The sequence below is a fragment of the Piliocolobus tephrosceles genome, chromosome 16 (assembly GCF_002776525.5).
Source record: "Piliocolobus tephrosceles isolate RC106 chromosome 16, ASM277652v3, whole genome shotgun sequence".
Lineage (NCBI taxonomy): Eukaryota > Metazoa > Chordata > Mammalia > Primates > Cercopithecidae > Piliocolobus > Piliocolobus tephrosceles.
Genome location: NC_045449.1, coordinates 45,038,857 through 45,053,661, shown reverse-complemented (window position 1 = coordinate 45,053,661; position 14,805 = coordinate 45,038,857). Strand labels below are relative to the sequence as shown.

The window sequence follows — 14,805 nt, the reverse complement described above, 5'->3', positions numbered from 1 at the left end:
TTGAGTGGTAAGGATCTAGAACCGTGATCTGCCATCCTGGCAGTGCATTCAAGTCGCCTAGGGGAGGTTTTGAAAAGAAAAAGAAGGACGCTAGGGCCTCACCCCAGACTAATTAAATCAGAATCTTTAGGGGTGGGGCCTGGGCATCCATAGCTTTGAAAGCTCCCAAGTGACTCTGATGCATGGGCAGGATGTGAAAGGAGAACACTGCAGAATGTGCTCGTTCAGGCTGGGGCAGGGGGCTCAGAACTCCCTTCCCAGCCGATGATCTAGAAATAGAATGCAGTGCACACAAAGTCCCAGCCCATGCCCTGTGAACAGCATTCCTGGTAACCCCAGGAGGGCAACCAAGGGGTATCCATATCAGGAAGGGAAAGGGGCAGGAAGGGCAGCCTCCTCTCAACTCTGTCCCCACCAGCCTCTTGGAAGTGGCTTTGTCCAGTGTCTGAGCCACTAGGCTAAATATAGCCCGGGCTGGGGGCTGAATTCAGGCTATTGAAGCCTCTTGATTGCCCCAGCCCCAGCCTCAGAATGCAGAGAGAGGCTGGGGAAGAGGAGGCTGGGAGAGAAGGGAGAAGGGGTGAGGAGTTGGGGAAGAGGCAGGAGGTAGTTTGCTTGGCCAGTTGGAATGGGAAATCTGAACAAGTTTATCTTTTAAAATGAGGGTGCAATGTCAGGGGAAAAGAGAGAGATATTCCTTACCTAGTGCTGAAATATGTCCCCTCAAAATTTATGTGAAAGTCCTAACCCACAGTGGGACTTTATTTGGAGACAGGGCCTTTAAGGAGGTCATTAAAGTTACATGGGGTCATTAGGGTGGGACCCTGATGCCACAGGATTAGTGCCTTTATAAGAGGAAAAGACACTAGAGCATTCTCTCCCAGCACCTCCCAGCTCCTCTTGCCCCCACATCCCCCTTCTCCCTGCCCGCTTCCACCTCTTAGCACATGTACCAAGGAAGGGCCTTGTGGGGACATAGCAAGAAGGCAGCCAGGAAGGGAGCCCTCACCAGACACTGAATGGGCCGGAACCTTGGTCTTAGACTTCCAACTTCCAGAACTATGAGAAAATCTATTTCTGGTTTTTGTTATTGTTGTTTGTTGCTTTTTTTTGAGACGGAGTCTCACTCTGCCACCCAGGCTGGAGTGCAGTGGTGCAATCTTGGCTCACTGCAACCTCCACCTCCTGGGTTCAAGAGATTCTCCTGTCTCAGCCTCCCGAGTAACTGGGAGTAGCTGGGATTACAGGCATGTACCACCATGCCTGGCTAATTTTTATATTTTTAGTAGAGACAGGATTTTGGCATATTGCCCAGACTGGTCTCAAACTCTTGACCTCAGGTGATCTGCCCACCTCAGCCTCCCAAAGTGCTGGGATTACAGGCGTGAGCCACCGCACTGGGCCCAATTTCTGTTGTTTAAGCCACCCAGTTAGTGGTGTTTTGGTGTGGCAGCCTGAGTCAACACACCTTGTAAGCAGAATCTGCCCATCCCTAATCCTTTTATCCATGTCTCCCAGAGCCAACGTCCCTTCCAGAAACTTCTTCAAAGGGGAGATCCTGTGATGGTTTGTTTTATGTATCAACTTGACTGGGTCACAGGGTGCCCAGATAGTTAGTTAAACATTATTCTTGGTGTATCCGTGAGGGTGTTTCTGGGTGACATTGACATTTGTGTCATGTCTGTAGACTGATTAAAGCAGACTGCCGTCCCCAGTGTGGGTGGGCCCCATGCAGTCCATCAGAGACCCGGATGAAACAAACACGGATAAGGAAGAAGTCACTCTTCTACCTGAATGCTTGAACTAGGACATTGGTCCTCCTGTCCTTTGATTGGAACCTACACCACCAGTGCTCTTGGTTCAGGCCTTTGGGCTTAGACTGGAACTATACCACCAACCTGCTTTGGCCTCCAGTTTGTAGACAGCAGGTCATGGGAATTCTCAGCCTTCATAATCACGTGAGCCAATTTCTTAGAATAAATTTCTGTATTATGTGTGTGTGTGTGTGTTTATATCTATCTCTGTTTTCCTTCCTTCATTCCTTCCTTCCTCCTTCCTTCTTTCCTTCCTTTCTTTCTTCATTTATTCTCCCTCCTTCCTTCCCTCCTTCCTTCCTTCCTTCTTTTCTCCTTCCTTCCTTCCTTTCTTCTCCTTCTTTCATTTATTCCCCTTCCTTCCTTCCTTCCTTCCTTCCTTCCTTCCTTCCTTCCTCCCTCCCTCCCTCCCTTCCTTCCTCTGTCTCTTTCTTTCTTCTGTTGGTTCTGTTTCTCTGAAGAACACGTGCTAACGCACCTTCACTTCCCTAAGTGTTGCTCATCCTAGTCTCCACCTGGTGCCCATGAGGAAGTTCTTGCAACCTAATCACCATCCCTACAGCTGCAACAAGACATGTGCATGAGAAGAATGGTGCCCAAACCCCCAACCCACAAAAACACATCTCTTAAGAGAGGCGTGGGGTGGGGACAGAGGACACAGCAGAGAATGGGCCAGCCTCACCCTTGGCCTCTTGCACACCCACCCCTCTCATACAATGTTACTCAGGCAGACAGGTACCCTGGAAGCACACACGGCATCGCCTACAGACACCTGGCATCCCTGGCACACAGTGTGCTGTGGCACCAAACCCACCCCCAGGAAGGCAGGCTCTGTGGCTCGTCCCCACCCAGCCTGCTGAGTGTTTAAGTGGTGAGTTTGCACAGCAGCAAGGCCAGAGGCACATTAAGGATTCACTTCCTGGCTGCAGCCAGCCTAGCTCAGCCTTCCTGTTAGAGGATTCTGTGGGTAGCCTCCATCCAGAGACACAGCTCTGCAAAACCACAGGCCCCCTCCCAGGCCTGGGCCCCCACCCACCCAGCAAGCCCCCTCTGGCGCCCAGGCGGGAGCTGTTCCTGCACTTCCTGCTGAGGCCCTTCCAGATGTCTTTGAGCAGCAGGCCAGAGTCTCGAGGGGTCTCAGGCTAGGGGGAGATGTGGCAGAGCTGTCTCACTCTGCTGTCTCAGCTCCCACCCAGCACTGATGGTTAACAAGTCTGAAGGCCTAATTGGTTTGATTACCTTATGGTGGGAGTAGGGGGTGTGGCAGACCCTACCCTACGCAGTCCTCAGTCCAGATTTGGTGGTTTTGGGGAAAAGGCTCATGGCTTCCAGAGCCCTCACCCTGGGAAAGACAGTCCCTACCCCTTAGGGGCCCTAAGCTGATGCAGGAGACACAGCCCCTGCCCTCAGAACCCTGATCTGATGAGGAAGTGTGGACGCCCTGGAGATGGGTGAAATGAAGACAGAGAGGGTTGGCTGGGCTCGGAGAGGTGCAGCAGGGGCTTGGGCGGGAGATGCCAGGGAGAAGAGGGTGTGGTGACAGGATCAGAGCTGGCATCACTGCAGGTTTCTCTGAGGAGTTACCAGGAGAGCCCCCAAAGGCAGGAGCTGTGTCTTGTGCCTCACAGAAAGCCGGGGCCCTCTGCCTTCCTCGCTCCATGTCCTACTGCAGGGCTGGGGCCCTGGAAACTCATGGGCGGCTCCTCCCCTAGCTGCCCCTAACTGACAGAGGGGCTTCCAGGCCCCCTCAGGGCCCAGACCAGTCCAGCCTGTCTCCAAGCAGCAGCCCCTTTGACTGCGCTCTGGGTGTTGCCCCCATCACCTCGCTTCTGCTTCTCTCACGTTTGCCCCACAGCCTCAAGTAAACCAGAAAATCAGCCTGGGGTGGGGGATGAGAGGTGGGTAGTCAGAGTGCTGAGGAGAGGGGAGCCATTAGGGAGCTGAGCTGCTGTAGGACTAGGAGGATTCTAATCGATGGGCTCATGTTATATTTATCAGCCACAGTACTTAGGTGCTGCCCTAAGCAGGACTAATGGCCTCCCCATTGGAGACGCCATTACAGGAAGTGTGTCGGGGGGAGGGGTGCTGAGAGGAGATGGACACCTGGCACGGTCTGCTTCTCCTGGCAACTCCTCACACCCCCAACCCCTGACACAGGGGCCTCAGGCCTGCAGGCTGCGGGGACTGGATGAGGCTGCCGTGGAGTGTGCACCATACTCTTCCCCTCTTCCCCATGGTCTAACTGGGAGAAGTTACCCAGAGACCTTAGCCAGAAAGTCACACCAGTCACCCCTGCCCTTCCTGCTTCCCCTGACTGAAGCCACGCACTTTCCACCCTCCACTGCCCAATGACAGCAATGTGGGCCAACCAAGTGGCTCACCCTTTCCTGGGGTGGAGCCAGTAGCGGTTGCCATGGTGATCTTTCAGGGTGGTGGGTGGGGGGGGGTCTGGATTCTTCCTGTAAGAGCCTTAATTGCTCATTTATTTAGGGCAATTAGTCCCTGGCGACCCTCCCTTCCTTGACCCTGGCAATGGCTATTCTCAGCTCACAAAACATTCCACCAAGATGGGGTGTGGGGGCTGGTCCAGAATGAATGGGGCGGGAGGGGAGGAGGCAGGGTGTTGGGACAGAAACTCCCAAAGTCTGAGAACCCACATTTAGAGGATGACCTGGTCACACCGCTCCGTGCCCTGTCACTAGCCCCTGCTCCCAGCATCCTCTTGGCCTCTCTGGCCGCCCATTCAGCCCTGGGGGTGGACCCGCCCCTCCACACTCCCAACCTTGGTGGCCGCGGGACAGCTGTATTCCCCACCCATAGCACTACTGTCCCCCCGGCCAGCCCCCAGTTGTGGTTGGCTTCCGCCATAGCTCTGTCTCTCTTCCTCATAGGCAGCTGCTCCAAGAGCCGCAGCTCTCAGGGTAGCCCTTCCTGTCCTGCCAGGTCCCACCTTGTCCCAGCAGGCAGCTATAGGATCCCCTCATCCTGAGCCCCTGCTCTGCACTCCAGCATGCTGCTGCCCCAGCATCTTAGTCCAGACTACTAGAACTGTGCCTCTGGAAGGCTTTCACTGCACAGATGGAGGAAACTGAGGTCCAGGGAAAGGAAGCCAGTCCAGGGTTCCTCCATGAGTTGGAGGCAGAGCCAGAACTAGAACTCGGAGCCCCTGCTTCCCTATCTAGTGCTCATGGCACCACAGTGACCTCTCCTTTTTTAGACCACCCCTGCCAATGGCCTGCCTCTGTTGTCTGTGTCTTTGGCCCATCCTGATGATGGAGCCTCCTGGAGGCCCGTCCATGGCAAATCCTCAGCGATGCTCTGGCTTGGACTCTGGTCCTTTGGCTCCTCCAGGCCACAGACACCTTTCCCCTGCCTTCTCCCTCCCCCACTGTGCTGTCCTCTGGGCCCTGAACTCTCCCTCTCTCAGGAAGCCCTTCACCTCCATGGGGGAGGGGCCCCTGGGACAGGGGAATCCCATTTAAAGCCCTTCCTCTGGCAATACCTGGGGAACTTCCAGTTCATCCGCATCACCCAAGGGCCTCTTGGTCTAAAGTTGATGCAAGCAATGGGGGCCTTGGGGCTCAGACCCTTTTGGTTTTTCTTCCCGCTTTCAGGTTTAGAACCTTTTTGTTGTTGTTGTTGTTTGAGACAGGATCTTGTTCTGTCGCCCAGGCTGGAGTGCAGTGGTGCTGGCCCTGCTCCCAGCATCCTCTTGGCCTCTCTGGCCAGTGACCGAGGCTCACTGCAGCCTTGGTCCCTCAGACTCAAGCAATCCTCCCACCTCGGCCTCCCAAAGTGCTGGGATTGCAGGCATGTGCCACTGTGCCCAGCCTGGAACCATTTTTGTAGGGCAAGCCACATGAGTGGCTGGAACTCCTTGTGAAGAAGGATCCCCCTCTAAACCGGCGACTTAGCCAGCTCCCCTTCCTTCTCCTCTGTACCCATCTCATGCCTTCTTCACCTCCACCCGTGCCTGCTGCACCAGCCTCCTTCCCTTCAAGTGTTCCTTCCTGTGGCCCTGGAAAAGCCCTTCATGGGGACAGTGAGGGGTGGGGGCAGTGCTCAGGGGTTTGGGGACAGAGGATAAGGGGAGGCTGCCTGGACTCAGCCTTGGTGTCTCCTTGGCTCTGGGACAAAGAGAGCCATGTCAGGAGTGACCTCACCCTTTGGGCATCCTCTGTTGGACAAAAGGCCAATTGTTCCCCACACTGGAAGCAGGAGGCGGAGGATGACACTCCAGTCCTTGGACCCTCTTTGGAGCCCCTGCACTCTTGCCCAGGGCGGCTCAGCATGGGGTGGGCAGGCAGCGCAGTGAGCCAGGCCTGACCCAATTTGGATGGCAAGAGAAAGGCTTGAAATACCTGTTAAGAAGTCCCTCCTAATCCCAGCACTTTGGGAGGCCGAGACGGGCGGATCATGAGGTCAGGAGATCGAGACCATCCTGGCTAACACGGTGAAACCCCGTCTCTACTAAAAATACAAAAACTAGCTGGGCGAGGTGGCGGGCGCCTGTAGTCTCAGCTACTCGGGAGGCTGAGGCAGGAGAATGGCGTAAACCCGGGAGGCGGAGCTTGCGGTGAGCAGATCGGCCACTGCACTCCAGTCCGGGCGACAGAGCAAGACCCTGCCTCAAAAAAAAAAAAAAAAAAAAGAAGTCCCTCCTAGGGTCTAACCTCAATCCAGGGAAGTGAAGGCTCACTGCTCTGAAGCTAGAGGTAGATACTCTGCTTTCTGCTCTTCCATTTTTCCAGCTTTGGCCTCCATTTAGGAGGAAGCTTTTCTTTTATTTCCTGAGAGAGCAGTAGTTTTCAATTTTTTTTCAAAAGTATTGAGACCCTTCAAATAAAATCTTCCTAGAAGCCTGATCAGTAAAGCAGATGAAGGTGGAACTACTTTGGCTGAGGTGGTGGGGATGGTGGGGTAGGGGGCAGAGACCTCCTCAAGCCCCTTTCCTCATCCCTCATCGTGCCCCATTTGGGCTCTTACTTTAGATTTTCTTCTGGGGGTAACTAAGCTTCAACTGTCTTTGCCCCCCTGCTCCATCCTCCTATATCACCCTGCCTACAGAGGTTCCATACTCTTACCTCTCCCTGAAAATGAACTTCACCTCCCACTACACACACATCCTTTTCTCAACCATGTCTGTCCGTACTTTCATAATCCTCCTTCTCCAGGAAGTCCTCTCTGACCTCTACTTTATGTCACTCCCCTTAGCTCCCTAAGCTGACTTCTGTCAAGGCCTTCCTTATGTGGGGCCCTCTTAAGGCTCTTGTTTCTCTTAGAAGCTCCTTAAGGAGAGGGACCTTGTCTTTTCATCCTAGAATCCCTGCTTCCTGGCTCACAGCAGGGCCTTGTGGAAGGGAAGACATGAATGGCCCAGAGGGAAGCACTCAGTTTGGGGTTGGGTGAGGCCTTGTGTGTGCTTGGCCAGGCAGACACTCTAGACTGTCAAAGTTGTGCCCACCCCCACGCATCCAGACAGCCCAGCGCAGACACTTTACCTCCCCCTCAAGAGCCACCACCCTCTCTCAACTGCAAGCCCCCATATGGGGTGGAATGGGGCACGGGGAGGATGGAGGAGAGGACTGCCCTCCAGATGTTGTTGGAAATCCAACACGTCCCCTCCACCCTCCCTCTCCCACTTCCCGCTCCATTTCTCCTAAATATTTACTGATTTTTATTTACATTCTTTGCCCGAGGTGCCCGGCCCCTGTCAGGTCCCATTTGCATGCTCTTGTTCCCTCCTGCCAGCTCCACTCCTCATCCCTCAAATCCGGAGCCAGGAGTTGTGTGTGGTTGGGTGTTGGGGGTAGTGAAACCTGCGGGCTGGTAGCTCTGGGAAGGGTTGGGCAGGGGGGTGTGGGGAGGGGTAGGTCAGCAACACGGGCAGCTTGCCTGCAGACTACCCCCCTGCCCCCAATCTGGGATCACTTTAGTCACCCCCCTTTGTTTCACAGGGACTCCTGGAAGGGACTGATGGATACCAGATGCCAGCAGCACCGTCACCCAGGGATGACTCTGAAGGTGGGGAGGAGGGAGAGCAGGGACAGACATAACAGGGGGTGAGACAGTTTTGTTCCTGGCCTGTTGGGTGGCTGCTTGGGAGCTGCCCACCCACCCTGGGTCTCCATTCCCACACTCACCAAGGAGCCTGGAAACATGATTTTCCACTCCATTCCCAGGCTCCCAGCCCCACTTCCTCCTCTACCCTTCTTAGTTATTGAACCAATTTTTGTTGAACACCTACTATGTGTCAGTCCCTGTCTTTTGTGCTGACATGTCAGCAAAATGACAGACAATTATTCTTGCTCTGTGGAACTTGCTTTCTCGTGGGAGAGAGTAAATAAATCATGGGGGATATTAGAAAGTTATAAGTTCCATGAGGAGGGGAAAAAAGCAAGGCGAAAGAAGTCAGGAGGGCCAAGAATGGGGCTAGGGAAGGGGTGTAGTTTTACATAACAGCGTCAGAAGACAAGACTTGAGCAGAGCTTTGCAGGAGGGGAGAGAGTGAGAGTGGAGCTGGGTAGGGAAGGAGATTCCAGGCAGAGGAACAGCCTAAGAAGCACACGATGCACTGTGGACCAGGAAGAAGGCCAACACGGCTTCAGCAGTGGGAGTGGCAGTGAGGGGCATAGGAGAGGAGAGCAGGGAGGAAGGTCTGTGGTTTTTCTGAGTGGAATGAGAGCCTCTGCAGGGTTCTGAGCAGAGAGTGACACAACCAGACCTATTAATGTAACAGGGTGGTTCCTGCCACCCTTGCAATGCCCCCTCCACTCTGGTCACACTGCCTTTCCTTATCTTGCTGTCTGCTGCTTCTCGTCTATTACCCTGGGATGTGGTCTGCTCTCCCTGTGATTCTCTGCCTGGACTAGCTCCCTCCCAGGTAACCTGTGGCTTCTAATTTTAGTATATGTGCTGCCGAAGCGAGCACACCTGTGGCTTCTATAAAGCTCATCTCCTCCTGGAAGCCCTCCAGGATTGCTCAGAGGAGTCTGACTGGCTCTGCCTGGACAGTAGATGTCCTTTTCTTTCTCTCTTCCTTCCCATGGGAGGATGCTAAAAAGGGAGATGGTGATGCCTCCCTGGGGCCACTCAAGAACCAGGGGAGGGTGAGTCATTTTCTAGAGGTGCCTCCGCAAATAGTCAATATCCTGCCTCTCATGAGCCTTTCTCCTGAGTTTTTCATGGACACTTCTCTCTTCCTTTTCCTTCCTCTTCATCCTTCTCCTTCCCACCAGAGGCACCTTCCCTCCACCCTGTAAGCGTGTAAGCAAGGGACTGAAGCCAGCCACTTCTCTTCTCTGGGGTGTGCCTGGGGCGGACCATCTCAAATGTAAAGAGGTAGCAAGGACTGGACTTCCAAAACCCAAAGACCAGACCCCTGCCAGAGCACAGCAGCAGTGGGACTGTGCCGGGATTCACCGCTCTAACTGGCACCCTCCTCCTCACCCTCCACACCCAGTCTCTGGGGGGCTGCTTGCTATGGAGCAAACTCTGTTTTCAAATAGTGACCAATTGCTAGCCCAAGCGGAGAGCTGGTGGCATCCTCTTCCAGTAGGGCACAAACTATGGCTTCCCCAGCTAGCCTCGGGGACTTAACCATCTTCTCTTCCCGGGGAGCCAAGGGCTCTGAGCTCCTGGTCCTGGCTTGGTTAAGGCTTTGCTCACTTATTCAGGCCCCACTCAAACAACTATTTATTGAGCACCTACTATGTGCCAGGCACTGGGCTAGGCTGGCTCTTGCCCTCATGGAGGCCGCAGTTTAGTGGGGAGCAGACATCAATCAAATAGCCACCCAAATTCAGTCAGGATGACAGCTTTGGTCAGTGCAAAGAAAACGAAGAACATGATGCCCTAAGAGTATGTACGGGGGATTTGACCGGCGAGGGAAGCTGGGGGCCTTCTCCAACAAGGTAATGTCTGAGTTGAAACCCAAGGGATGGAAGAACAGCCCAGGCAGAGGAAGCAGTATATGCAAAGGTCCAGTGGCAGGATGGAGCACATACAACGTGCTGGGAGAAGGCAGACAAGGCTGGAGTGCAGAGAGAGGAATGAGAGGTGGATGCAGACTGACAACGCAAGGCCTTCTAGATCATGTTTAAACCCTTGATCCAAGAACAGAGGAAGCCTCTTTGCATTTGGAGTTGTGTTGGGTGTGGAAGGGGTGACATGATCATCTCAAGTTGGCTGCAGATCGGGGGTAATGAGAGCGGAGGTGGGAATCCTGTTAGGAGGCGGTGGCAGTGGTCCAGGAGAGAGCTGATGCTGGCTTGAACTAGCAGTTGGCAGGGGATTAGATAAGGGTGGTGTCAAGAATGACGGTTGGATTCCTGCCTGCAGCGTTTCTCACCTGTAAAGAGGAAAGAAACAGCTCGACTTTCTCCTGGCAATAAATGAATTAACGGAGACAAAAATTCTGTCAGGCAGACGTTGGTGTGAGCTGTGAGAGTAGCGCGGCTTGCTCTCCCCAGGCAGGTAGTTGTCTCTTGGTTCTACCCCACATCCTTCAGGCTACCCATACCCATACATAACCTGATGCTAAAACCTTGTACTGAAAACCGCAGTGAGCGTGATTTAGATTAGACTGCTGCCAACAGGGCTGGAGGAAGCTGTTGGTGGAACCAGGGCCAGGGGATGAAAGAGCAGACAGAATCCAGGTGGAGGGCCACATGCCTGGAGCACAGGAGAAAGGCTGTAAACACCTCACAGAACAGTTCAGGATCTGGTGAAGCTGGCAGTGGCTGGGGAATTAAGAGAGCCCAGGTGGAGGGAGCTTCAAAGGAGATTCCATACTCTGTACCTGCAAAGGTGATGCTCTTCAAAAACCTCAACCTGGGCCGGGTGCAGCGGCTCATGCCTGTAATCCCAGCACTTTGGGAGGCCAAGGCGGGCAGATCACAAGGTCAGGAGTTCGAGACCAGCCTGGCCAATATGGTGAAGCCTCCTCTCTAATAAAAAAAAAAAAAAATACGAAAGTTAGCCAGGCATGGTGGCCCACGCCCGTAGTCCCAGGTACTCTGGAGGCTGAGGCAGGAGAATCGCTTGAACCCAGGAGGCAGAGATTGCAGTGAGTTGAGATCGCACCACTGCACTCCAGGCTGGGTGACAGAGTGAGATTCCATCTAAAATAAAAAAGAAAAGAACCTCCACCTCTTACAGCTCACCTCCTGGAGCCCCTGGTTGATGGAGGAAATAGAGCATGCCCAGAACACAGGGAGATGGAGGAGCCAGGATGCAGGGTATAGACACAAGAGCTGGGCAGGCACACAGGGAACACGCCTGTGGGGATGGAGATGACTTGAGGGGCCTTCCCAGAGGAGAAGGAAGAGGTGGAGGAGAAGGAGGAGATATTCAGATGGATTTGGGGAATGCTGGATATGTCAGTCTTCTCTGGCTCAGCTGGGGTTTGCTCATTTAAGCTGACAGTGAGTTGGATGTTGAGTGATATTGACACCCCCCGCCCCACCCCACCCCCAATTCAGCACCTCCCTCCAGGATCCCACGTTGCTGTCAGTTTCCAGGCCTTTAGTAAAATGATGGTGGGCTCATCATTCAGCCCCCTCATTACCCTTTCCTCCTCTCCCACTCCAGTTTATAACTCTATCCACTTTGGAAGATCTGCATGCTCTGCTCCTTGCTCCCACCTGCTCCTCCCTGGCCAAGGTCCAGAGTAGCCCCCACAGCGAGCACCCACTTGGCTGGGAGCTCAGGGTCTAGTGTGCCTCTGGTTCACATGTTGGCATTTGAGGAGGGCCTGAGTCATCTTGGTCTTCCCTGAGCATTGCTCTACCCCAAAGGAGGCCCCTGGCAGTAGGGGGACCAACCTTGGCCTTAGGTGTTGAAGTGCAGGAAGGATTTCCTGGACTACAAAGGGGGACAGCTGAGGGTGTGGAATTCGAGGAATCCACTTATGTGCTCCCTGTTGTATGGAAAGTCTGTGGCTGAGGGCTTGGCTGGGAGAGGGTATTGCCTCAGAGAAGAATAGGGACTGTAGTAATAGAGGGGCAAACAAATGGCTGTCAGCGCCACCCACACAGCCAGATGGGACATTTGCATCTCACTGTGAACTCAGCGCCTGGCCCAGAGTGGGCCTCCAGTGAATGCCTATGGAGAGAAGAGAGATTTTGGTTCCCAGTTCAATTTTCCTCTTAATCTTCCTGATCCTCTAGTTCCTTGTCTACCAAATGGGGTGATAATCTCTACTTCCTATCTTATCAGACTGTCACGAAGAACAAACTAACCAATGATGGCAAAAGTGCTTTGTAAGTACTTTGTAAACTCTGTTTGAAAACATACAGGAGGCCCAAGCCCAGCACAGTGCCGGGCCCACAGTGGCTGCTCAGTATTGAATAAATGAATTACTTAATCCCTACCAGAATGTATGTTCCCCACAGGCACAGACCCAGCATGTTTCTCCTCAGCACCATTTCCCCAGTTCCTAGCACGGGGAAGGTGACTGACAAGTATTTGCATGGAATGAATGAATGAATGTTGAGACTTAATCCTACCTTCAGGAATCTTCGAGAACTTTGGAGGTGGTGAGGCTGATACTGTTTGGACGAGCGGAGGCAAGATGGTGCACTTCCGGGTTCTTCATCTCCCCCCCCCCTTCCCAACTCTTCCCGCGCGCGCGAAAATGCAGCCGGCGCACAGGAAGGTGCAGATCAACTGGGCATGCGCCAGGTGACGTCAATCCCAAGAGACCAAGATTTACCTGGTCGCACCTGCGGAACGCCCCTGACACGCCCGTGCCCCACCTATTACCCTCCCACTCCTAGAAAAGCCGCTCTCCGCCATTGAGCCACGGGGCCTTCTCACAGCCCCGCGGTCTTCTCGCAGCCCCAGTCCTGTCGGGATGTCGGGACTGTGGGAAGTCCCTCCGAGAGCCCCACGGGGGGACTCTGCCGGCCTCCTTCGCCGGAGGCAGACAGACTTCTCCCCCACACCTTAGGTTACCAAAAATAAATGTGCAGTTTTGCTCCTACCCTTGCCTGGTTGCTGGTTCTTTTGTGCCCTCTCTGGGCTGGTCTTAGAAAAAACAAATCAGATACCACAGGACAACAAACCATACAGGCTCAACAACCCTGAAGGCAGCTATTATTTCCCAATTTACAGATGAGGAAACAGGCTTAGAGAGATTGAGTGACTTATCCAAGGCCCCACAGCACCTAGTCAGGGATGGATCAGGATGGGAACCCCGGACTCGGCCTCTGATGCCCATGCTTTTACTACCACAGAAGGCTCCTGCTGCTGGGGATCCAGTGGAGCACTGGCTTCCGTGACCATCCCCTGGACAAGCTGAAATGTTCTTTTGTGGTGGGAAGGTATGTCATAATTGCACAGCATCTCAGTGACTCTGCAGCAGGAGGCTGCTGGGTTCAAGAGGCCAAGATTCACTCAGGATGTGCCAGGTCCAGAAACACACGCATGCCCAGGATATCTGTGTCCAGATGAAGAGACTGGAGGCAGAGAGGAGAGCTGCTGATGGACTTTCCTGACCCACAAATCTCTGTCATGTCTGCACACAGCCAGCACCTTCCCTTTTGCACCCTGAGCCATCGCGGCCACCTCAGTGCTCCCACAGACCATGTTCCCTTGGGCAGGGACTCATCACACAACCGCTGCCCTTCCCCTCCCAGACTGAACTTCAGGCTCTACCATGCAGCTCACTGCTTCCCAAAGTATGTTCTGTGGGACTATGTCTTGGGCTGTTTGTAGACACTGATTGCAAAAAGATTACCTGTGATGGAAAAAGCCTGGGAAAACTGTATCAAATACGCTAACCTGGCTGCATGCTAACCTTGCAAGACTTCTCAGATCCTGTATTATGCTCACATGGAATGTGAATCTCCAAGGGCTGAGGGGCTTCAGTAAAGAGCATTTTCTAAATTTATTTTAGCCCCAAGCTGTTTCTTCAGGAACATCTCTTGGGACTGATGTGCCCCAGGGTACACTTGGGGAGTCCTTGCTGTAGCTGTGGAGAGTCCCTGAGGCGTTTCAGCAGAATCAGAGGATATGATCAGTCAGTGTCTTAGGAAGACTGTAGGGTGGACTGGAGGAGCCAAGAAGAGAGGCAGAGAGGGTACTTAGGAGGCTGCATCAACAGTCTGCAAAAGAGGAAAAGAGCCCTCTTGCCAGTCAGGCACAGTGCCAGACTGGGGTGTCTGTCTTCAGTGAGCTTGCAGTTGAAGCAGGTAGGCTGAGCGCCCACCAAGAGCTCTCCTCTGAGGCAGAAGATGCTAAGTGCTGCAAATGGAGCCGCATCGTCAATCCAAGAAGACTCCTGATAACTTATTCAACTGGCACTCCGTGGCTTTGGCCAGCTTCCTTTCATTTTCCTTTTCAGGAATCAATAAATAATTTGAAGTTGTCAGGTGGTACTTCGTTGTTGTTTCTTAACCCTCATTGATAGGGTTGATGGTCTCAGTGTTCATTCCCAAAAGTCACGTGGGGTCAGTCTACTGCCTCACTGGGGCATTGCAACTGAATGGGGAGACTTGGCTCTAAGGCTTTAAAGTGGTAAATGCCCAGTTTATTTTTAGTCTATTGTGGCACTGAGGACAATTTAGCATCAGCCAGGCATAGGGTATAGGTAGGGCATAATAACATCTGCATCCCCTCCTGCCCCCTAGCCTCTGCCCCTATCTTGCACTCACTCTGCAGCTCCATTTCATGGGATAATGTAATGGGCTAATGCTGCACCCCCTCCCCCTCCCCAGGAGGATCAGGGAGCAACCAGGTCCCCAGAAACACTGGACAAGAGCACAGTCTCTCTTCACTGTCCCTCCAAAGAGTCAATGTGGGAGACTGCCTGTTCTGCTTTAGTCTTCCATCTGCAGCTTGGCTATTCATCCAGCGATTGTGGCTGTCAGGGTACTTTAGAGCGAGCACTGGGCTGTGAGTCAGGACATTTGGGATCTGGTCCTGCCTCTGCCACTACTGCGTGACATTCTCTGGGCCTCAGTTTCCTCGTATGGATAATAGGTATTTG

General features: G+C 53.5%; 1 long non-coding RNA gene across 1 annotated transcript; it reads right to left on the bottom strand.

Moving 5' to 3' along the window:
• Window positions 1–9,894: 9,894 nt before the first annotated feature.
• Window positions 9,895–14,299, bottom strand: LOC111537321. The gene is made up of 3 exons (XR_002729969.1): window positions 12,962–14,299; window positions 10,615–10,758; window positions 9,895–10,164 (listed from the first exon to the last, which is right to left on the bottom strand). It is a non-coding gene; the product is annotated as an uncharacterized LOC111537321 (long non-coding RNA).
• Window positions 14,300–14,805: the final 506 nt, after the last annotated feature.